The sequence below is a fragment of the Lycium barbarum genome, chromosome 5 (genome assembly GCF_019175385.1).
Source record: "Lycium barbarum isolate Lr01 chromosome 5, ASM1917538v2, whole genome shotgun sequence".
Lineage (NCBI taxonomy): Eukaryota > Viridiplantae > Streptophyta > Magnoliopsida > Solanales > Solanaceae > Lycium > Lycium barbarum.
The window spans coordinates 111,069,981-111,093,027 of NC_083341.1; the positions used below are offsets into that span (position 1 = coordinate 111,069,981).

General features: G+C 36.6%; 2 long non-coding RNA genes and 1 other non-coding gene across 3 annotated transcripts; 1 reads left to right on the forward strand and 2 right to left on the reverse strand.

Moving 5' to 3' along the window:
• Window positions 1-990: 990 nt before the first annotated feature.
• Window positions 991-4,232, reverse strand: LOC132642605 (uncharacterized). Its single transcript, XR_009583270.1, has 3 exons — window positions 3,557-4,232; window positions 2,642-2,692; window positions 991-1,282 (listed from the first exon to the last, which is right to left on the reverse strand). It is a non-coding gene; the product is annotated as an uncharacterized LOC132642605 (long non-coding RNA).
• Window positions 4,233-8,250: 4,018 nt separating this feature from the next.
• LOC132642606 (uncharacterized) lies at window positions 8,251-11,306 on the reverse strand. The gene is made up of 3 exons (XR_009583271.1): window positions 10,817-11,306; window positions 9,902-9,952; window positions 8,251-8,542 (listed from the first exon to the last, which is right to left on the reverse strand). It is a non-coding gene; the product is annotated as an uncharacterized LOC132642606 (long non-coding RNA).
• A 9,848-nt stretch (window positions 11,307-21,154) lies between these two features.
• LOC132643054 (small nucleolar RNA R71) lies at window positions 21,155-21,260 on the forward strand. The gene has a single exon (XR_009583508.1). It is a non-coding gene; the product is annotated as a small nucleolar RNA R71 (small nucleolar RNA).
• Window positions 21,261-23,047: the final 1,787 nt, after the last annotated feature.

A 23,047-nucleotide genomic window follows, 5' to 3' on the forward strand; every position in this document is an offset into this window, starting at 1 on the left:
GCTTACTATATTTTATGTAGCCTTTAAGAACCTACTACCATACCATCAGGCCCAACACTTTTGTTCTCATTAATGTTAAATAATGCCAGCTTAATCTCTTTCTTAGTAAATGTTTTGAGTAAGTCGCATTGCTGGTCCACTGTGAGCTTTGGCCCCTAGGCAAAGATCTTTGTGTGTGCTTTACTTCTAGGCCCCCCTTTCTTACCAAGCATCTCTGAAAGTACTTGACAAAGACTCCAGCTATTAGGTCAGGGTGTAACACTCCGTAAATGCGGGTTAGGTATGAATGTGCTAAATGAGTATTCATGTGGAATTTTAGCCATATGAAGCCCTATCAGGATGAGCTTGGGTGGAAATAGTTGTTTTAAGATTAAGACGAATAGCAAGGTGCATAAAATTCGATAGAATCGATTAAGTTTACGACAGACCTGACTTCTAGCCAGTATACATGAAAAACCGTTGGGATATTGAGAAAACTTAAAACTTAAAATTTGTAGCCATTTGAAATACCTTTGCAATCATATATGGACCGGCTTAATCGGTGCTCTGTGCTAGGTGTTATGCCTATTTTACTCAACGCTAACGGTTCAGTGAAATTTTAGGCGTGCACGTCTCGGGCCACGACGCGCCATGCCAAATTTCCAGGAAAAAGGAAATTTTGACACCATTAAAAATTATATAGTGCGCCATGTGGGCCACATCTCGAGCTGCACCGTGCTTGGCCATTTTATGCCTGGTGCGATTTTCTAGAATTATATAAAAGTCTAACTTCGTTATAACTTTTCCCCACTTCATTTTGGCCGATTGTTTAGAAGGAAACAACACTAAGGACCTCTCTCAAACTCTAAGGTAATTTCTTGCTCAATCTCTACGATTATTACTGTCACGACCCAACTCCGTAGGCCGCGACTAGTGTCCGAGCTGGACACCCAAACGCACCCAATAGCCCAAACTAGCATTTTAACAGAATATATTTAAGTATGAGAGTCATTTGACATTAATAATTATCATAGATGCACCGGCATAGTACATGGAAGCCGATGAGGCTGTCACAGATCATATCATATCAAAACATATACAGAACCCACACAAGTATCTCTACAGACCTCTACAGATCATAACAGAATCATAGGACGGGACAGGGCCCCGTCGTACCCCTGAATAATGTACATATATGTAATAGTAGCAAACTGTACCAAAATATAGGCTCTGGACAAAGAGCGCTCCAAATAGCAAAATATATGTCCTAGGCGGGTGGGTCACCAAAACCTGTCGTCAGTACCTGCGCGGCATGAAAACGCAGCCCCCGAAGAAAGGGGGTCAGTACGAAATATGTACTGAGTATGTAAAGCACGGAACGTAGTAAACAAAGTCATAATCAAAGCAGAAGGTACAGAAAATGGACAGAATATCCAGATTAGCAAAATGTTGATCATAAAGCATAAATAGTATTTGTTGAAAACATATGTCGTACCTGGTCCCATTACGGAACAAGATCATAACCGAAACAGAACTTACAGAGAAGTGAGTGTGACATCCGAAGTGTCAAATGCATATTTTCAAAACATGAGGAGTGTGTACAGAAACATATATCATATCATACCCGGCCCCTGCCAAGGGACTCGACAAACAGAACGTGGCCACCTCCCGACGCTGGTGCCACCATACATAAGGAACAGAGTAGGGGATAACCCCGTAACATAGCATATCATATCAGATGGCCATATCAGATCATATCATATCAGAATGTGTGTACATGGCACAGCATACTCAAAAACCCATGTACATTTATACCTGCCCCCTCACATCGAGGCACGGCGAACAATGCAGTAAAATACGCTTGACAACATATCCTGGCCCGGGCTCAGTGTGGGAAACATTGAGGCATCCACGAACAGAGTAGTGAGAAACTAAATGCAATAAAAATTTCATGTATTTCCAGAGACTCAATGACGCATATCAAATGACAAATCGTAATAAGGATATCGGACAGAATCATAGTAAGCGTATGTCGGATGTCACAATGAGTTACGGAAAAATAATCCTTCTGGGATCGTTTTCATATTCCAAAATGGTTTACCATACTCGAGGGAATCATTAAAACAATTTTCCTTCAGTAGTTAAAAGGATAGTTAAACGTTTCATTTTTATATTGTTCGAAAATACGGCAATAGTACAATAAGGGAGCAAAGCGAAAATAGTGGGGACTAAATGTATTACAAAATATCGTACCTTTACAGAGACTCAATATAGTATTCAGAATAAGTATCATTAGTAGTTGGAAAAGTAGTTAAGACGTTTCCTTAAAAATTGCTTGTAATCAAGTTACAATTGACCATAAGGGTAAAATCGGAAATAGTGGGCCCATCTCGGGACAAACAAAGCGGCGGGCTCCAACTACGTATATTAAGCTTATGGGGTCACCTACAGAGGTCCTAGGGACATTCCATAACTTTATAAGCAGTTTGGAGAAGTTTGCATAATTTTTCAACAAAACATACCTAAAGGGTTCAATTCTATTGAACGAAAATATGACAATTTCAAATGCGGATTCCGATGGACAGAATATTTTCCGAGGCGTGAATCCGATCTTAGTACATCTAGGACATGCCAAAGGAAGAATCGGGATAGCTTTACATACCTTTTACGCTCTTTACGCCTTTCCAAGTTCACTTCCCGTTTCGTCCAAAATCTGCAAATGGTCACATTTACCAAATGTTAACCATAAGGCTTTAGGCTTAAATCTCAAATCAACACTTTTCTACGGAAATTTGGGCAGCATTTCCCCTATACATATAGCATCCCCGAGAATTCAACTCGACCAAAATAATCATCAACAACCCAACAACAACACTAACAACAACAACAACTACAAAATGCACAACTAGCCTTCTTTCCGACATAATGTCATAAACTTCATTCCCACTTCATATTCTCAAATCAATATCAACATTCTCGTATTCATTACTAATCAAGATCATTACAATAAAATTCGGAAGCATTTCATATCATTTCTACAAAATATTCACAAGATATACCAAATATACAAACTTTCCACCAAAGTCATAATTCCTCCAAAACTTCTAATCTTTAACAAACATTTTCATAACATGTTTCCATCTTCCAAGTTCATCAACAATCATCATAATTTACACCTTAACAACTTCATTTTCATAATTACATAAATCTACCATAAAATCACAAAACTTCCCATAACAACTTAACAACCAATCTTTCATGCTAATATGGACTAGCATTCTTCCATTGACACCACAAGGCTACAACAACACAATTAACATATGGACACAACCATATCTTCAATTCTTTTATTTCAACAAGAACAATACCATATCAAAACAGCCCCCAATTATAACATCAACCCCTAGCTATTTTAGAAAATCCGGCCTTAATGACTCAAGATCATATTTTAAATCAGCCCACAAAACTAACAAGAGCTCTAGCATATATCCTAACTTGTCTCCCACAATTTCTTTGTCTAACAAGTTGACTAATGACCAAACTAACTCAAAAACATATAGAAAAGATGTAATCTTACCTCAATCACACAAGAAAATCCTTAATCTTAGGATACTTCACCTAGAAGAAAGCTTCAACTTCAACACAAAGTAATCCCGAAATTGCTAAGATTCGGAGGGGATCGAAATTATAATCATGAAATCGACGAAGGAATAAAGCTATACTTGATCTTGGATGGATTTGAGAGAACTTGAGGAAATTTCATAAAAGGAACCTTTAATAGGTTACTACCGCACTACGTTGAAATTTAAAGAAGGAACAAGTTTCTGTAGCACTTCATTAATTTGAAGAGGAGGAAAATCGATTGCTGCTACTGTGAAAATTTGAAGGAAGGAATCAAATACTTGCTGGTACTATTGATTAATTTAAGCAAAAGATATTTGCTGCTGCTATCAACGAACTTGAAAGAAGAAAACAAAGGTACTTGCTATTAGTACTAAAGAAAAATAAAATATGCTGTGGAAGAATATGTTGGTACTTATCCATTAATCCTTTAATATACTACATTTATGTCAATTATGTAGAAATGACACGTGAATACACCATGAAACAATTAAAGAATATAAGCCTTGTCTCAGGTACTACTATTAAAATATTAATGAATCATGGTACCATATAAAATTAATACGTACACTAATATTTCATTAAAACATCCATGTAAAAATAGATACTTTTTATCAACTTCTAATTTTCCCAGTCTATATAAAGAGTATCAATTTTTGTATCCTTAATTCTCAAAACGGTAGAGAGATAATCTTCTTTTCTTATGAGAAAATAATTTTTATCGTCACAATAAGAAAAATTCCATTTATGAACTTCCTCATATCATGTATATAATTTAGAGCATATTCAAAAGGTAGTAGCAATAATAGTAAGTACTCGAAATCATACTTTTCAATTTTCAATATTTTTTTTTTTTACTAAAAGGTTTCACTTAAAAGAAAGTACCATATCAAGACTATATATAATAGTTTCGAAACTCGTCAAACTTATGGGTCTTACATATATAACTGCGACGAAACTTTTTTTCTTCGATTTGTTTGATTAGGAGGGGATCGAAATTATAATCATGAAATCGACGAAGGAATAAAGCTATACTTGATCTTGGATGGATTTGAGAGAACTTGAGGAAATTTCATAAAAGGAACCTTTAATAGGTTACTACCGCACTACGTTGAAATTTAAAGAAGGAACAAGTTTCTGTAGCACTTCATTAATTTGAAGAGGAGGAAAATCGATTGCTGCTACTGTGAAAATTTGAAGGAAGGAATCAAATACTTGCTGGTACTATTGATTAATTTAAGCAAAAGATATTTGCTGCTGCTATCAACGAACTTGAAAGAAGAAAACAAAGGTACTTGCTATTAGTACTAATGAAAAATAAAATATGCTGTGGAAGAATATGTTGGTACTTATCCATTAATCCTTTAATATACTACATTTATGTCAATTATGTAGACATGACACGTGAATACACCATGAAACAATTAAAGAATATAAGCCTTGTCTCAGGTACTACTATTAAAATATTAATGAATCATGGTACCATATAAAATTAATACGTACACTAATATTTCATTAAAACATCCATGTAAAAATAGATACTTTTTATCAACTTCTAATTTTCCCAGTCTATATAAAGAGTATCAATTTTTGTATCCTTAATTCTCAAAACGGTAGAGAGATAATCTTCTTTTCTTATGAGAAAATAATTTTTATCGTCACAATAAAAAAAATTCCATTTATGAACTTCCTCATATCATGTATATAATTTAGAGCATATTCAAAAGGTAGTAGCAATAATAGTAAGTACTCGAAATCATACTTTTCAATTTTCAATATTTTTTTTTTTTTACTAAAAGGTTTCACTTAAAAGAAAGTACCATATCAAGACTATATATAATAATTTCGAAACTCGTCAAACTTATGGGTCTTACATATATAACTGCGACGAAACTTTTTTTCTTCGATTTGTTTAGCTTCTAATATTTATAACACGTCTGTACCATGTCTCCAACCACCTATAAGCTTGGGGGGATAACCTCGTTTCCATTACCGGTGTCATTTAACTCGTACGCTTTCCAACGCATGGAAATGCGGGATGTAACATCCTTCCCCCCTTTAAAACATTCGTCCTCGAATGTTAGACTAGTCCTGTATAAGTATACTGATTATGGTGATCTTATGATGAATTAATTACTTCTCTCTCATGTCGCGTCTCTCCTTGCTTAAATTAATTCCATTCTCCACTTGACACCGATTAATATTGAATTTCCAAAGAAGGTGGTCATGATTTAGATATTTCCATAACTGGCTGCAACTTACTATATCCATCTACGTTTGAAGTTTAAGTTAAGTTTTTTTTTTTTTTTGTGGAGTCATCTTTCCCTAGTAGTTTTACCAATACATATCGGTTTCTCTGGTTCCCTCTTCTAATTCTTATAGATCTACCTCCACTCTCCATTTAGGTTGCATAGTCTGTAGCATACATCTGTCTTGGAGTCATCATTTTAATCCTCTGACACGCACTATCTATAGCATTCCATGTAAATAGTCGAAAAATGAGTTTTCTTCTTAGTAATGAATCCCGGTTGCAATATTCCCTTGACACCTCTGGAACATCCTTTCAAGAGATATAAGTGAGTCACTTTCCTGATATAATTTTCCTTGATACTTAAACTCGTCGATACCCTTTTCTTTTTGCCTCAACTAGTCTAGAACCCTTTCGTTCATCGTACAATCATTACCTCCATACCCACATTATTAAATCAACCATATAAATCATTTGTTACATACTGATACCATGTCATCTTTTAACCTTTCTCGATTACGTAATAATCAGGAACCTTCTTCTTATCTTTAGAATCCTCTTCGGGTGTCTCTTCTTGTTTCACTTATATCTGGTCAAAGGTTAAAATACATGATGACCTCAAGGGATTTTAAATCCCATGTTAATCATGTCCCACAATAAATTTCCCAAGGCACTCTTTTAGAGGCTCTGCTTAATTACGTCTCTTACGGTTTTTTTTTTTTTGACATTTCGATCTCCTTATCTTCCACCCAATTATTCTCTTTTCTTTCCAAACATCGTTGTATTAGAATCTCCCAATCTCAACCGGTAGCAAAATGAATATCAGTTTATTTCGTAACATCGGTACCATACCTCCCCCTTTTTCCTCGTAAATTCTGTCCAGTTAATGTTTTTCATATATTACAACGCTGGCTATTAGGGTTCACCAATAGATCAACATAGTCATAAATGGGGGGGGGGGGGGGGGGGGGGCATACACATACGTATATATATCATTGCCATTTCTTTTACAATACATCTTCAATCACTTGTTCAAATTTACTCTAATTTCAGAGCTGCGCTGCTTTTTCTTTCTTTTTACCAATCTAATCCGTCTCAGCTCACGTGACCCCTATAAAGTTTCTAACCATTCCACATATTCTAATTCCCTTTAGGTTATCCCGAATTTCCTATTCGTCTCTCATATCTATGGTTGCGAGAATTTTTGTACATTTCTCGGGGGGGGGGGGGGGGGGGGGGGGTCACCCATCCCAGAATTGCTCTGGCCTTGGCACGCTTAACCTTACAACTTTAATCAATTTAGACACGTTAAGGCCGATATAATTACACCAATTGCCCCGCACGGCCTTTGTCACGTAATTTAAGACAAATCGGGGTCTTACCAACTTTCAAAACATTGTCGTAGTGGGTCCCGCCTCGATCTAGCGAGAATTCTTTTACTTTTCTGACTGTATAGCTACCGTGTCGCCCCCTGTAAACCCTCAATATTTACCTTCATGTATATATATATTTCTAGACAGCCCACGAGTTTAAGTTTTTTTTTTTTTTAATCCACACATTCCATCTCCAATCAGTCGATGAAAACTGATAAAATATTACTGTAAGGCATCTTCCGACCACCAGCAAAAGAAAACTAAAGTCCGACGAACTGCGCAGAATCTTTTAGTACTTGATTCACATAATTACCTCCATATTTATATCTCATTTTCCTTTTCGTATTTCTAGAAAAATTTGGGCAGAGGTTCCTCTGTATTTCTTACTATCCCAAAACCTGTACACAGGAAATACCAACCATGCCTCACAGGGCCAACACATATACGTATATACGTATCATATCATATCGCATCACAGCCACACGGGGCTAACAATTACAGATAGAAGTATACAAATGTCGAAACTTACCTCACATGCCCAACTCAAACTGCACCTGCTACACTTTCCTGTTTATTTTTCTTTTCAATCTTCAACTTTATGTTTCAATCGTATTTCAAACACCTTACCCAGCATACATCTTTCATACCATTACTTACCTGTGTCCTGTGCAGCTTCCAATATCATCAGTCGATGTCTTACGTCGATACCGTTCTCCAGCTGAAATCAAGGGTTAGAAAAAAAAAGAAATTCATTTCCTACAGCTGGCTCTATCGCACGATCTGAGATTCAAAGAAAGGTAACACCCTAAATGCCCTATAGCCTCCTGTTTATAGATGTGGTGCACAACACACCGATAAACAAGACTCTACTAGACACGGTCTGTAGACACTCCGAGGACGAACCGCTCTGATACCACTTTTGTCACGACCCAACTCCGTAGGCCGCGACTAGTGTCCGAGCTGGACACCCAAACGCACCCAATAGCCCAAACTAGCATTTTAACAGAATATATTTAAGTATGAGAGTCATTTGACATTAATAATTATCATAGATGCACCGGCATAGTACATGGAAGCCGATGAGGCTGTCACAGATCATATCATATCAAAACATATACAGAACCCACACAAGTATCTCTACAGACCTCTACAGATCATAACAGAATCATAGGACGGGACAGGGCCCCGTCGTACCCCTGAATAATGTACATATATGTAATAGTAGCAAACTGTACCAAAATATAGGCTCTGGACAAAGAGCGCTCCAAATAGCAGAATATATGTCCTAGGCGGGTGGGTCACCAAAACCTGTCGTCAGTACCTGCGCGGCATGAAAACGCAGCCCCCGAAGAAAGGGGGTCAGTACGAAATATGTACTGAGTATGTAAAGCACGGAACGTAGTAAACAAAGTCATAATCAAAGCAGAAGGTACAGAAAATGGACAGAATATCCAGATTAGCAAAATGTTGATCATAAAGCATAAATAGTATTTGTTGAAAACATATGTCGTACCTGGTCCCATTACGGAACAAGATCATAACCGAAACAGAACTTACAGAGAAGTGAGTGTGACATCCGAAGTGTCAAATGCATATTTTCAAAACATGAGGAGTGTGTACAGAAACATATATCATATCATACCCGGCCCCTGCCAAGGGACTCGACAAACAGAACGTGGCCACCTCCCGACGCTGGTGCCACCATACATAAGGAACAGAGTAGGGGATAACCCCGTAACATAGCATATCATATCAGATGGCCATATCAGATCATATCATATCAGAATGTGTGTACATGGCACAGCATACTCAAAAACCCATGTACATTTATACCTGCCCCCTCACATCGAGGCACGGCGAACAATGCAGTAAAATACGCTTGACAACATATCCTGGCCCGGGCTCAGTGTGGGAAACATTGAGGCATCCACGAACAGAGTAGTGAGAAACTAAATGCAATAAAAATTTCATGTATTTCCAGAGACTCAATGACGCATATCAAATGACAAATCGTAATAAGGATATCGGACAGAATCATAGTAAGCGTATGTCGGATGTCACAATGAGTTACGGAAAAATAATCCTTCTGGGATCGTTTTCATATTCCAAAATGGTTTACCATACTCGAGGGAATCATTAAAACAATTTTCCTTCAGTAGTTAAAAGGATAGTTAAACGTTTCATTTTTATATTGTTCGAAAATACGGCAATAGTACAATAAGGGAGCAAAGCGAAAATAGTGGGGACTAAATGTATTACAAAATATCGTACCTTTACAGAGACTCAATATAGTATTCAGAATAAGTATCATTAGTAGTTGGAAAAGTAGTTAAGACGTTTCCTTAAAAATTGCTTGTAATCAAGTTACAATTGACCATAAGGGTAAAATCGGAAATAGTGGGCCCATCTCGGGACAAACAAAGCGGCGGGCTCCAACTACGTATATTAAGCTTATGGGGTCACCTACAGAGGTCCTAGGGACATTCCATAACTTTATAAGCAGTTTGGAGAAGTTTGCATAATTTTTCAACAAAACATACCTAAAGGGTTCAATTCTATTGAACGAAAATATGACAATTTCAAATGCGGATTCCGATGGACAGAATATTTTCCGAGGCGTGAATCCGATCTTAGTACATCTAGGACATGCCAAAGGAAGAATCGGGATAGCTTTACATACCTTTTACGCTCTTTACGCCTTTCCAAGTTCACTTCCCGTTTCGTCCAAAATCTGCAAATGGTCACATTTACCAAATGTTAACCATAAGGCTTTAGGCTTAAATCTCAAATCAACACTTTTCTACGGAAATTTGGGCAGCATTTCCCCTATACATATAGCATCCCCGAGAATTCAACTCGACCAAAATAATCATCAACAACCCAACAACAACACTAACAACAACAACAACTACAAAATGCACAACTAGCCTTCTTTCCGACATAATGTCATAAACTTCATTCCCACTTCATATTCTCAAATCAATATCAACATTCTCGTATTCATTACTAATCAAGATCATTACAATAAAATTCGGAAGCATTTCATATCATTTCTACAAAATATTCACAAGATATACCAAATATACAAACTTTCCACCAAAGTCATAATTCCTCCAAAACTTCTAATCTTTAACAAACATTTTCATAACATGTTTCCATCTTCCAAGTTCATCAACAATCATCATAATTTACACCTTAACAACTTCATTTTCATAATTACATAAATCTACCATAAAATCACAAAACTTCCCATAACAACTTAACAACCAATCTTTCATGCTAATATGGACTAGCATTCTTCCATTGACACCACAAGGCTACAACAACACAATTAACATATGGACACAACCATATCTTCAATTCTTTTATTTCAACAAGAACAATACCATATCAAAACAGCCCCCAATTATAACATCAACCCCTAGCTATTTTAGAAAATCCGGCCTTAATGACTCAAGATCATATTTTAAATCAGCCCACAAAACTAACAAGAGCTCTAGCATATATCCTAACTTGTCTCCCACAATTTCTTTGTCTAACAAGTTGACTAATGACCAAACTAACTCAAAAACATATAGAAAAGATGTAATCTTACCTCAATCACACAAGAAAATCCTTAATCTTAGGATACTTCACCTAGAAGAAAGCTTCAACTTCAACACAAAGTAATCCCGAAATTGCTAAGATTCGGAGGGGATCGAAATTATAATCATGAAATCGACGAAGGAATAAAGCTATACTTGATCTTGGATGGATTTGAGAGAACTTGAGGAAATTTCATAAAAGGAACCTTTAATAGGTTACTACCGCACTACGTTGAAATTTAAAGAAGGAACAAGTTTCTGTAGCACTTCATTAATTTGAAGAGGAGGAAAATCGATTGCTGCTACTGTGAAAATTTGAAGGAAGGAATCAAATACTTGCTGGTACTATTGATTAATTTAAGCAAAAGATATTTGCTGCTGCTATCAACGAACTTGAAAGAAGAAAACAAAGGTACTTGCTATTAGTACTAATGAAAAATAAAATATGCTGTGGAAGAATATGTTGGTACTTATCCATTAATCCTTTAATATACTACATTTATGTCAATTATGTAGACATGACACGTGAATACACCATGAAACAATTAAAGAATATAAGCCTTGTCTCAGGTACTACTATTAAAATATTAATGAATCATGGTACCATATAAAATTAATACGTACACTAATATTTCATTAAAACATCCATGTAAAAATAGATACCTTTTATCAACTTCTAATTTTCCCAGTCTATATAAAGAGTATCAATTTTTGTATCCTTAATTCTCAAAACGGTAGAGAGATAATCTTCTTTTCTTATGAGAAAATAATTTTTATCGTCACAATAAGAAAAATTCCATTTATGAACTTCCTCATATCATGTATATAATTTAGAGCATATTCAAAAGGTAGTAGCAATAATAGTAAGTACTCGAAATCATACTTTTCAATTTTCAATATTTTTTTTTTTTACTAAAAGGTTTCACTTAAAAGAAAGTACCATATCAAGACTATATATAATAGTTGCGAAACTCGTCAAACTTATGGGTCTTACATATATAACTGCGACGAAACTTTTTTTCTTCGATTTGTTTAGCTTCTAATATTTATAACACGTCTGTACCATGTCTCCAACCACCTATAAGCTTGGGGGGATAACCTCGTTTCCATTACCGGTGTCATTTAACTCGTACGCTTTCCAACGCATGGAAATGCGGGATGTAACAATTACATCAAATCCAACCTGGTTCAACACTAGTTCATCTTCCAAAATCCTAGATTCTTGAAACTCAAGAAAGAGAAGAAGAAGGGGCGTTTGGGATTGCATAAAAAAGGTATGACCTTTGATTATTCCTATTTTATTGAAGGGGTCTAGGCTAATGTAGAGTCCCCTATGGAATTAGAATCCATGAACATGTTCTTGGACATGAAAAAGCTCTAGTTTTTCAATTAAAGGTGAGAACTCTTAAAATTGGTTAAAGTTCTAAGCTTTATCGTTAATAACCATTGTAGAACAATTCTTGAACTTTGAGGAATAAGTTTGCCAGCTTTTAGTGGGAATTAAGATATGTCCAGATTCCATAAAATCCTCTCTCTCTCTCTCTATATATATATATATGTATATGTATATGTATGTATATGTATATGTATATGTATATGTATATGTATATACTAGTTACATGAGGCCCGTGCTAAGCCCGGGCCCAAATTCATTTTTTTGTGCAAAATTTCGTAAGACAGAGTTATGTAGCAAAGTTAGTCTTGTTCAGGCCAAAGTTAGGCCTTAAGGCAGAGTTTTGCCTTCAGGTATAAGGCAAAACTCTACCTGATCAGGTAAAGTTTGACTCAAACTCTGCCTGATCAAGTAGAGTTTTGAGGCAAACTCTACCTTAAGGGAGAGTTTCAAACTCTGCCTGAAGGTAGCAAGATGCGGGCAAATCTCTGCCTGAAGGCAGCAACAAATCTCTGCCTTGTGAATCTAAACTCTACCTTGCAATTTTTTTTTTTAATTTTTGACTGAGCGGGAGTTCAAACCTGAAACCAAGGAGTTCTAGAGAAGGGAAAAAAGAATTAAAGACCACCAATTTAATGGGCAAAAATTAAAGACCACCCCAAAATAAGGGCATTCCTGCGAATTGCCCATACAAAAGTGGTAAATTTAAATAAAACAATAACTTATTGTGGTAAATTTAATTTAAAGAACAACTTATATCACATTTTTTTATTGCCATAATAAATTTAATCTAGTGACACGTTAATCATGCCTCATTGGTAAATTTTCATTATCATTAAAATTTCTTACTCACATAACTAAATAATTTTTAAAGAACAAATTATTTATGAGAAAGGAAGTTTGGAAGGAGGATTAGCAAATACAAAAGACACAGATTCGACATTCACTAAAGTAGAAAAACTTTGGAGGTTTAAAACAAATGAAGGGTGTGCCCGTACAGAGTTTTCAAGTTTCATATGTTTAGTTGATCAAAATTTTTAAAAAATATTTTTCTCTGGAAAAATAATTTTTTAAAAATGGGGAAAATGACTTCCCTAATGGAAGTAGAAAAAGAAATTTCCACAAATGGCCTGACATTCCACATACATTATTTCCTCCCCGCCGTCCAATACAACTTATCTTCACTCCAATTCCAGGAGGCCCGATCCCCACTATCTACCAGCCACAGTCCCACCCCCACCCCCACCTCCACCTCCACATCATAGAGTACTTGTCTAGATTATATACAAATGATGGATAATATTGTTTGCTTACATACTGAACACAAAAAAAAATAAGTGAGAAATACACTTATTTTCTTGAAAAATATTTTTAAAATAATATTTTTTTTCATTCCGAACACAACCAAAGAGAAGTATATGGGAGTACTAATTACTAAGACCTAATAAATGCTCTTATTGGAAATGAAACTGTGACTTCAAAGTTGCATACCAAACTGTATAATGACAGAATGTAAAAGGTACTCCCTTGGTTCCTTTTTAGTTGTCTCTTGTTGACTTGACACTCCCGTTAAGAAATTACTTCCTCCAGATAAAGAAGAGTGTCCACTTATCAAATCAAAAAAAATTAACCTGATTTTTTCAGATTTGCCCCTATTAAGTGCTATGTGATCAAATCTCAATATCTTAATTAGGGGCAGTTTAGTCAAATTACCTATTTTTTCTCGCAGTTAGTATTTTCTTAAGGGTGTATAAATGGCTAAGTAGACACTCTTTTTGATCGGGGGGAGTATTTATTAGGAGTAAAACATTCTAAATTAACCCTTACTAATTATGCTTTGAAAGTTTAAGTTTGACTACTAATACTCTATGTAATTACTTGATGATAAAGGATATTATACGAAGAAATTAATATATCTTTCTTGATTTGCTAAAATAGACAAGTAAAAGGAAATATTTATATTTAGTATAAGGAACAAGATAAAAGAAGGGAAAGAGTAATCTAATAGTGACAAAAAGATCCACAAAATATTACTACTCCCTCTGTCCCAATTTATGTGGCACACTTGACCGTGAATTCAGTCATAGTGTCTTCAAGTCTTTTAAAATAAAATTTAAATATTTGGAAACTATGTAAAATGTATTATAAGTCTCAAGAATTGATAATCCAAAATATTTAAAAGATATAAAAAAAGTTACGATCAAAGAAAGATTTATTTGAATCTCGAAATTCAAAAGATGTCACATAAATTAAGACTGAGATATCAATTTAGTCCCAATTAGAAAGGCCCAAATGAGAATGGCCATCAGAAAATGACACAAGGCAATACGTAGGAAAAAAAAAGCACAGAAACGTGTAGCAGTCTCATAGGGCTGAACAATCTGTGCGGACGACAAAACATCTCGGTTCCCGCTTATATATAATTGTAATGTATATATATATATATATATATATATATATATATATATGTTTGTGTGTGTGCACGCGCGCGCGTGTGCGTTCTTTGAAAAAATCATTTGAAACATATCTACTTTTAAGAATGTTTTTGAAAGCATGATTGGTTTGAGAATCCTCTTTTGATTGTTTGAACATGTTGAAACCGTAGTTTGGTGGTTGATATATGTTGAACTTATTTTTGAATTAAAGATGATATTTGAACAAGGTCATGGGTGTGTAGGGTCAAGCCCCCATCGAACCTTATACGAATTATACTATTGTGTTAAATGTGCTTTGCCCCATTATGGGATGATTGAACTTATTTTCTAAGAATTGAAGCTTTAAACATGTTTTGTCGTTGAAGGGTTTTCTTGAGCTTGTGATTTAATAAGTAATTTGAATAAAGTTTCTAATATGTTATGACTTGAAACACCTCTATTGTGAAAAGACGGCTTGAGAAGTGAATTCCGCTATAAGCCATGATTTATAATTCAGTTAATATATCATGACATGTATTTTCTTGTGTTTGGGGCTGTATGGGTAAATTGTGCTAGTCCATAGGACGATTAACAGTTATGGATCTAACGTATCGCTTTTGAGCATTGTTGCGTCAGTCCAGAGGACGATTGAACTCCGTGGCGTGTGGCCTGGTGTATCTATGTGTTGGTCCAGAGGACGATTGACCTCTGTGGCATTGTTACACCCCGCACTTTCAGTTTTACACCTCGTACCTCGGAGAAGCACTGGTTAAATTTGAATGTAAGTATGTCAAGCTATGGCTAGGTAAAACAACTTTGGAGTGTGAGGAACAAAGCATTATTAAGTATATTGTTTAAGTAAAGGATGAATTATGATCTTGTAAGTCGTAACCGGGAAGGACAACCTTGGAACCAAAGGACATGACCCTTATCAAGTATTATTAGTGATAAATATCATGTATGGAGAGTTTCGTAAGATTTCGGGATCAAGCAAATCGAAGAAAATAAGTTTGACAAAATTTGGAAAAAGTTGGCAAGATTTTGGGCAGATTTTTAGTCAACTTTGGAGGGGTATATCTCCTAGTATATTAGGAGTTTTAAGGTGTTTCAAAAGCCTAAAATGAAGTTCGTCGAGTCTAGTTTCCAACGAAATAAATCTCTCGTCGATACAACATCAGAGTAGAGAATTATGGGCGTTACAAGTTAGGAAGGCAGAGCAGAAACGCGCGCTACAGTAACTGCTACAGTGCCACCGACTTTACCCACCTATAAAAGGGTTAAAATCCCTCTTTTTGGTCATAATAATCTCCCAAATATTCCAGAAAAAATCAACAAGCAAAAGAGAGCATATTTACCTCATAAAAGTGAGGATTTTGAGTAATTTCAAGTGACGGAATATTAATTGAGGTCCAGGTAACGTGTAGTCGCGAGTATAGTTTTGTCTTGCGTTGGAATTATCATGGATTCAAAGTAGATATGGAAGATAATTCTGCTCTAGCAAGAATATGGTATGAATCTCTTCTTATTAATATTAATTTTAGTTTATTTACGGAGATAAAGTTATTAAATAGTCGTATAACAAGTTGGATAGTTGAGAAACTTGGAAAACATCGTGTGGGATGTTTTATGGAGCCTATGGGTGTTGATAATGTTGTTGTGATGTTGGTATTGTTTTTGTTGTTGTTGGTCATTAGATTGTGATTTCGGGCTAGACATATAAACAGGGGAGATGCTGCCCGAATTTCGGTAGATTCTAAATGAATTTAAATGTAAGACGATGAGCCTAACAATAGTATGAATGATTGTATATGTAGATTACGAGGCTACGAATGATTTTAAGTGAATTGCAAGACAGGAAGTAAGTTGGAAGTCGAGAAATTATTTTTCAAGTATGTTAAGGCTATTCCTCTTTCTTTTAAAGGCATGATTCTTTTCCTACCAACCCATACATGAATTCTATAAAAATCCTCATTTCCAAGAATGTTAGAGATTCATAACTCTTAAAGTTTTTTATGGTGCTAAAGATGAGTAATTTTTTTTATGATAACCATGACGATGATTATGAGAGATTTATTTATCAAAGCTCCAAGGCACACAGATTTCATGATATTATGAGATGATTTTATTCATAGAGATTTCGAAGTACATGAGCTTTATATTATTATGAGGTGATTGAGCTTACTTTGCAATTTCCTAATTTCCTTCATTGTTAATCTCACCTTAGGACCCTTGTTCCTTCAAGGTGAGATAAATGATGATGATTGATCCATAATATAATCGGAGGCTATCGACCTTACGTCACTCCGATATAGTTGTGGCTTTTGATTGGGCTTATATATATATATATATATATATATATATATATATATATATATATACGTGTGTGTGTGTGTTTATGTATTTTCTCACACCGCGCCGCGCTCTGCAGTGGGCATGTTATGATATTGCTCCGGACACGGGCTAATGATGCTAACACCGAGACTTAATGGCTGGGCATGATACTATATATATGACACTGAGCCTTAATGGCCGGGCATGGTACTATATATAAGTATAAAAATGTTTTTTTTAAAAGGCTAAGAATGCATGACACCGCCTTATGAGGCATCCAGATGTATAGGTTATCTCTCTTATTTCATGTTACCTTTCATATCTATATTATGTTGTTATTCATGCCTTACATACTCAGTACATTATTCGTACTGACGTCTGATACGCTCAAATTACACCTATTAATGGCGTAAAGCGGACGTTGTCAAATATAGTAACCCAAACATGGTTGGGGTCGAATCCCACATGGAATATGGAGAGAAAAGGGTACTAATTGTATGCGATACTAGTCTTTAAAGGCTTTAATCCAATTCCGAATAGTTTGAAATATTTGTTGAGTAATGTAATTGAATACTTTGACTTGAATTGTATTTAATGCGAGAGAGAGACTAAGGTTGTGTTCCCCATTTTGATTAGATATTATGCTTCAGGTTTCAATGTGATATACTTCTAATGGTTGTTCTAAGAGTATGCACTTGATCTCTTAAGGACTTCCTAATGTTTCCCAACATTTAGGCCGTATTTCCTCTTTATGATTTTTTCAAATGTAAAAGAGTTAAAATCGAAGAGTGACCAATAATGTCAATTAGACTTGTTCTTATCCCTAAGTAAGTCTATTAAACGAGGGCTAATGCCCCGAGTCATTGTTATTCAATCTTACCAATACTGACTCTCTTTTCCAAGAAAAGTTAGTATAATGGCTTAGGTTAATGCTTGCAATTATTACCCAACGCTAACGCACAAAGATAGAATAAATACCAACAACTATTATGCATATATCAATAGTAGAAACCCATTCACATAATACCCATCATGGGATCCACAACCTTAGAATTAAAATTAGCTACTCATCATTTTGGTTAACAAAGAAAGCTTAAAAGTTAACATAATATACTTACAATGCTAATACAATATGGAATGAAGGTGAAGTTAGTGCTTTAAATGCTCCAACCACTTCACAAATATTCAAGACTTAAAGTTAATGCTCTTTAAAAATCAGAATATGAAGTAAAACCCTAACTTTAAGTATTTATAGGGCTAAATATCGCGCTAAATATCTAGACAAAAACACCCTTTCGCGGCATCGTTACGGACAGTAACACAGGTTATGGTCCGTCCTTCAATTTCGTCCTTTGTCAGCTTGATATAGGTCAACCGTTACGGTCCGTATATCCCAGCGGATCATGGCCTCAGTGTTCAGTGGCCAATGCGTTACGCCCTGTAACCTGAGTTACGGACCGTCCGTCTAGGCGTAACGTGTGACGCTACTTAGGCTTCTTACTGGAAATTTCCTTCAGCTTACGGTACACGTTACGGCCCGTAACATGTGTTACGGACCGTCCTTTATAGCGGCACGTATCTGGATCTTCCTCTCTGGTATGGATCACATTATGGTCCGTAACTCGAGTTACGGACCGTCCTTTTGCTCCAAGTTGTCCGTTTTTCAGCATTTCTTATCATTTCTGTTCCTTAGTCAACCAACCCTATAAAACACCAAACTAACATAAGAAACGATGTAAAAACACTTAAAAATAAGCAACACTTCTAGTGATGCCCCCTTTCTTTGGCACACACTGGAATGGACTTACCCATGGACTGTTGGCAATCGGGTAAACCACCCCAGTATCTAGCCACTTAATAATCTCTTTCTTTACCACCTCTTGCATCGGTGGATTCAATATTCTTTGATGCTCAAAACTTGGTGAAATTTCCTCTTCCAACTGAATTCGGTGCTCACAAATTCCGGAGGGAATCCCCCGGATGTCTGCAATAGTCCAACCCAAAGCTCTCAAATGTTTCCTCAAAACTGTGATGAGTCTATGAGTTTGGCCCTCATTCAGAAATGAGGACACAATAACTGGGAGGGTGGCCTTTGCTCCAAGAAACTCATATCTAAGATGGGATGGAAGTTGTTTGAGCTCCAACTTCGGTGGCTCAATAATTGACGGTTTTGCTGGAGGAGTTGTTCGCTTCTCTAAATCAAGAGACAATTTCTTAGGCTCATAAGAGTACGACCCCAGACCGGCGAGTGAATTCACCGTCTCAATATATCCCTCCATTTTTTCTACATCAAATTTTACCAAAATGGTCGATAATGCTTCACCCAAGCATTCTTCGTCCATCTTGAATTCTACCGTTTCATCCACCACATCAAAAGAATTAATGACTGAAATACTTTGATAAAGACTAGGAAATTTCATACCCTTGCTGGCGTGAAAAGTCACCTCCTCATCGTTCACCCGAAACTTGATTTCATTCTTCTCTGAATCCATAAGAGCCCTCCCTGTAGCAAGGAAAGGTCTCCCCAGAATAATAGGAATTTCTTGATCAATAGCACAGTCAAGAATCACGAAATCTGCCGGCAGTAGGAATTCCCCAATTTGAACAAGCACATCATCAACTACCCCAACTGGCCTTTTTATCGACCTGTCAGCCATCTGCAACCTCATGGTAGTTGGCCTTGGTATCCCTAATCCTGATCTTTTGAAAATCTCAAGGGGTATCATATTTATGCTAGCTCCGTTATCACACAACGCATTGGCAAAATCCTGCTGCCCTATAGTGCATGGAATGGTGAATGCTCCAGGATCTTCCCTTTTTTGAACTGTGGTCTTGGAAATAATAGCACTGACGCGATGAGTGATACCCACAGTGTCATGTTTCAATGGCTTCTTCTTCTTTGTTAAGAGATCCTTAAAATACTTAGCAAACCCAGGCATTTCTTGGACAGCGTCCATGAAAGGAATGTTCATCGTCAATTGCTTGAGTTGATCATAAAATTGCAAACACTTGTCATCTTCTGTTTTCCTCACTAGCCTTTGAGAAAAAGGCGGTGAATATTTGAACAATTGAGTCAAAGGGCGTAGAGTGCCAGAAAGTTTTGCCTTCCCCTTTTCATGTTTTTCTCTTTGTGCCTTGAGATTATCAAGATTTTGCTGCCCTTCAGCTATAATAGGGACTTCCTCCTCTATTTCTTCCTCCATAATAACATCAGATACATCAGGTTGTGCCTCTTCTTCAATAATTAGCTCGAGATCAATCACCTTTTTATCAGCACCTTGAAGTATTTTTCCACTTCGGGTGTTAATAGCAGCTACATGCTCCACAGAGTTTACCCCACTACCTTTCGGATTTGGAACTGTATCACTTGGTAGTTGTCCACGTTGAGGAGTATGCACTTCTCTGGAAAGGTCTCTGAATTGCGATTCAAGCTTCTGAATGGAAGCTGAATGAGATAGTTGAACCTGAGACATTCCCTTTATTGTGCTCTCAGTTCTATCCTGATTCATTAGCATTTTCTACATCATACTTTTCAGCTCCGCGGAATCATTAGCAACATTGCTAGCAGAGTTGCTAGCTGAATTATCTCTCCACTGTTGGGAACTTGATGCTTGCCCCCTTGGTGGAATGTAGGGGCTCGAGCTCTTATTTCCATAATTGTTGTTATTGTAATTCCCTTGATTTGGATTTCCCTGATCATTTCTGCTATAATTGTTCCCTTGAAATTGGTGTTGAGGCTTTTGCCATGGGTGATGGCCCGGACCTTGATAATTTTGCCTTTGATAACCCCATTGAGAGTTGTTGACATAATTAGCATCTTCATAATGTTCCTGCCCATCTTGGTACATCCCCTCAGGGACTTGATACATCCCCTGTAGATGACGTGGTAACTCCTCAACAACATTTACCCCTTGTGCATCCTTTTCTGCCAACTTCTTTGATAATAGATCCACCGTCGTTTGCAATTGAGCAAAGGCATGATCTCTCTCATGGTTTTCTTTTGCAACAACAGCTATTGATGGACTACCATAAGAGAGACTCTCACTATCAGTTGAATGCCAAGCTTGATTGTGGGTGGTGAGTTTATCAAGCAAACGGGTGATGCTGATAAATAACTTGTCCATGAAGCATCCTCCCGTAGCAGTATTGATAGCAATCTGATTCATTGTACCTAAGCCCTTGTAGAATTCTCAGTGAGAATAGCATCCGGAAACCCGTGAGTTGGAGATTGAGCTAGATAGTACTTGAACCGCTCCCATGCCGAATATAATTGTTCCCCTGGAAGTTGTTTGAACTCAAAGATCTTATCTCGAAGTTCAGCCTTTTTCCTTAGTGGGAACCACTTCTTCAGAAATGTATTGGCTAGCTCGCTCCAGGTATTAATAGAATTGCTGGAAAGCTTTTCATACCATTCCCTTTCTTGGCCAGCCAAGGAATATTTGAAGACCCGTAACCGAAGTGCATCAGTAGAAACAACACCTTGGGATTGTTGAGCACACACGTGCAGGAAGTTCTTCAAATGTCGGAGTGGACAATCCTCCAAAGAATTTCGGAAATAACCTTCAAGTTTCAACAACTGATAGATAGAACTATCAATTTTGAAAGTAGCATTTCCAGTCCTAGGAGGGACCACAGCAGAAGCATAATCAGCTTCATTGATGAATTCCGCAAATATATTCTCATCTTCGTCCTCTTCTGGTGCAGGTGGGTTCACTTAGAGTCCACCTTGGTTTCCTTGATTTCGATTATGTCTTCCTGCCATTTTCACCTGGTTCACCACAATAGCAAACAAGGTGTGATGGAATAGAAAATTTTTTAAAGAAGAGTACGCAACAATCAGTAATTTCAAAACCGTATTCCCCGGCAACAGCGCAAAAATTTGATACTCTCAAATTACACCTATTAATGGCGTAAAGTGGACGTTGTCAAATATAGTAACCCAAACAAGGTTGGAGTCGAATCCCACAGGGAATATGGAGAGAAAAGGGTACTAATTGTATGCGATGCTAGTCTTTAAAGGCTTTAATCCTATTCCAAATAGTTTGAAATATTTGTTGAGTAATGTAATTGAATACTTTGACTTGAATTGTACTTAATGTGAGAGAGAGACTAAGGTTGTGTTCCCCATTTTGATTAGATATTATGCTTCAGGTTTCAATGTGATATACTTCTAATGGTTGTTCTAAGAGTATACACTTGATCTCTTAAGGACTTCCTAATGTTTCCCAACAGTTAGGCCGTATTTTCTCTTTATGATTTTTCCAAATGTAAAAGAGTTGAAATCGAAGAGCGACCAATAATGCCAATTAGACTTGTTCTTAACCCTAAGTTAGTCTATTAAACGAGGGTTCACGCCCCGAGTCATTGTTATTCAATCTTACCAATACTGAATCTCTTTTTCAAGAAAAGTTAGTATAATGGCTTAGGCTAATGCTTGCAATCATTACCCAACTCTAACGCATAAAGATAGAATAAATACCAACAACCATTATGCATATATCAATAGTAGAAACTCATTCACATAATACCCATCATGGGATCCACAACCTTAGAATTAAAATTAGCTACTCATCATTTTGGTTAACAAAGAAAGCTTAAAAGTTAACATAATATACTTACAATGCTAATACAATATGGAATGAAAGTGAAGTTAGTGCTTTAAATGCTCTAACCACTTCACAAATATTCAAGACTTAAAGTTAATGCTCCTTCAAAATCAGAATATGAATTAAAACCCTAACTTTAAGTATTTATAGGGCCAAAAATCGCGCCAAATATCTGGACAAAAACACCCTTTCGCGGCATCGTTACGGACCGTAACACAGGTTACGGTCCGTCCTTCGGTTTCGTTCTTTGTCAGCTTGATATAGGTCAACCGTTACGGCTTCTTGCGACGGACCGTAACACAGGTTACGGTCCATATCTCCCAGCGGATCATGGCCTCAGTGTTTAGTGGCCAATGCATTACGCCATGGCGTTACGCCCCGTAACCTGAGTTACGGACCGTCCGTCTGGGCATAACGTGTGACACTACTTAGGCTTCTTACTGGAAATTTCCTTCAGCTTACGGTACACGTTATGACCCGTAACATGTGTTACATACC